Source organism: Oncorhynchus tshawytscha, linkage group LG19, assembly GCF_018296145.1.
Source record: "Oncorhynchus tshawytscha isolate Ot180627B linkage group LG19, Otsh_v2.0, whole genome shotgun sequence".
Classification (NCBI taxonomy): domain Eukaryota; kingdom Metazoa; phylum Chordata; class Actinopteri; order Salmoniformes; family Salmonidae; genus Oncorhynchus; species Oncorhynchus tshawytscha.
The window spans coordinates 42,006,046-42,008,802 of record NC_056447.1 but is presented as its reverse complement, the minus strand read 5'-3'; positions in this window follow the sequence as shown (position 1 = coordinate 42,008,802).

Sequence of the window (2,757 nt, the reverse complement as noted above, 5' to 3'; positions counted from 1 at the left end):
GATATGCAGTTCCAAAAGGACCCAATGGTAGGCCAGGCCTACCAAAACATTTCCCAGAACTCAGCATGGTCCTAGGAAAAGGGCTTTCAACAGCTCCTGATGATGTAAGGACAATTCATGGCTTGAATATTCTGTTAATCAAGATTCAACTTAATGTTTCGCCAGTAGGCACTTTTCTCTGTCCAATACACCTGAATCTGCCTTCACATCACAGTCAGGTTTTTGTAACTGGAAAAAGGCGTTGTTTAAAGATTCTGGGTTTAAGCTCCATTCGAAGGCAGAGCATTATGCTATGTATGCTTGGAATCAGCATAAAAGGGCTATTGACAGAAACTCATCAATGTTAGATGTCATAAATGAGGACCAGAAAAAGAAAGTGGAGGTAAACTGTACTTACATTAAAACAATTGCAGATGTGCTCCTATTAACTGCCACTCAAAATATAGCATAGAGAGGTCATCGAGAGTCTGATGACTCTTTGATGACTCACAACCAGGGTCATTTTTTGACAATCTTCCTCTCATAGAGAAAAGGATAAATGCATGGGGCCTTCTTTCTCAGATTTACATGTCATAGGGCTTTTGGTTACCTTTTGTAAAGTGCTTGGTGATGCCAAATGTCTTTCTGACATGCTCCAATCAAGCTCTCTTAACCTAGCAAGGTCTGTGGATCTAGTAGGTGCCCTTACAGACACATTACAGGAAGGGCTGTGGATCTAGTAGGTGTCCTTACAGACACATTACAGGAAGGGCTGTGGATCTAGTAGGTGTCCTTACAGACACATTACAGGAAGGGCTGTGGATCTAGTAGGTGCCCTTACAGACACATTACAGGAAGGGCTGTGGATCTAGTAGGTGTCCTTACAGACACATTACAGGAAGGGCTGTGGATCTAGTAGGTGCCCTTACAGACACATTACAGGAAGGGCTGTGGATCTAGTAGGTGCCCTTACAGACACATTACAGGAAGGGCTGTGGATCTAGTAGGTGCCCTTACAGACACATTACAGGAAGGGCTGTGGATCTAGTAGGTGCCCTTACAGACTTTTGAGAACTATGGAAGGAGGTTGAAGAGATTTCAGAGCACTGAAAAATAAGTGTACAAACAGTGTGTAAAAGACAGCCTAAAACAAGCTTAAGATTTCATGACTCGTTGAGGATGAGCACTGTAGAACAGAAAAATAGTCACCAAAGTGATGGTGAGAGCTTCCAAAGAGCTATCCTTTATCAGGTGCTTGACAGTCTCACAGCTAAGCTGCAGAGGTGTTTTTCAAAGAATTGCGAGATAATGCAAGGGGTCCAGTCTCTTAAAACCCAAAGAGCGCAACATTCTTGAATGAGGAGCCTCTGTATGCCTTTGCTCAGAACTTTGAGTCCGATTTAGAGGACCGCAAACATGAGGTTCATCAAATCAAGAAGCTTCTTCATAGGAGAGAGAAAAGTGAAAGGGACAGACTGTCTACTCTCCCTGACTTTGTTGTGTTTCTAGAACCTTATAAAGAGGTCTTCCATGAGCTATTTCGACTTTGTAAGATTTCTGTTGTTACACCAATCAGCAGTGCTTCTTGCGAGAGAAGCTTCTCAGCTTTAAAATGGATTAAAACCCACCTTAGGACAACAATGGTTGATGACAGGTTAAGTCAAGGAGGGCATGCTCCCTCAACATGGATGTTTGAAACATTTAGCCAGTTCTCACCAGATCTGCAGAATTATGCTGTTTTAAATCTACCTAGGATAATTTGGCACTTAGGCTGTCCCTCTGGTCATGATTAAAACCTGCACTGTGTACTAACGTTTCTTTGCTATTAGTTAACATAATATATATGAGAATAAATATCATAGTCTTTGTAATATTGATGGGTACCAAAATATTTTTTATTTTTCAAGTCCATTTCTGCTTGATACCTTGTATGTCAAATTGCAGTGTTTTATTTTTTGTAAATTACATTTTGTGTAAATAAATTATGCAATTTATGTAACACATATGCTATCTTATCTCCTTGGTGCTTGAGCTTTATTTTCTGAAAATATTTTGGATGTTCAACACTTATAGACCCAGATTATATATTAATGAAAACAGAGTGACCCAATCTCTCCTGTGTGTGTGTGAGAGAAAGAAATTGAGCTGCAGTTCCGAGGTACAGACACTGACTTCATAGTATGTTAAAGAATTCTAGTGAAGTAACCCTTTTGGACCACACTATCTGCCTCATTGAAGAACTCTGGGTTAAGTTAATTATCACTTCTACTTCTAATCAGCAATCATAGGATTCATTCATGCTCCTTAGATACCAGGTTAGGGTTACACACTCATTTTCTGTCATGCTCTATGGACCCCCTGAAGTAGCCTTGGCCACCCCATGTATAAAACTCTAGTTCCAGCATTGGAACTTGCTTTACCTTTACCAGCATTGGAACCAGCTTTACCTGTCGTAAAGTCATAAAACTTGTGGTGGGGAGAGTGAGAGGGGGGGGGGAGCCACGATATACACACTTAAAGGGCCACGTCGTGACAGACTCATTCCATGGTAATCTTCATGGAAACACAGTATTAAACTCAGGGACCAATGGCCTTTCATTTGCCTAAGGCAAACCTAGTATAATGTCGTGTTGAGTGCAAGTCCCGTTCCTGGCAGTGGTCCCGTCCCTGACTGTCCCTGACAGACATGCATCACAAGTAATTGATCCCCTGGTGTGTGATACAGGGATAAGTACAGGGATCGCTGATTCTCAGATTCAGTAATTAGCTTAAGGACTG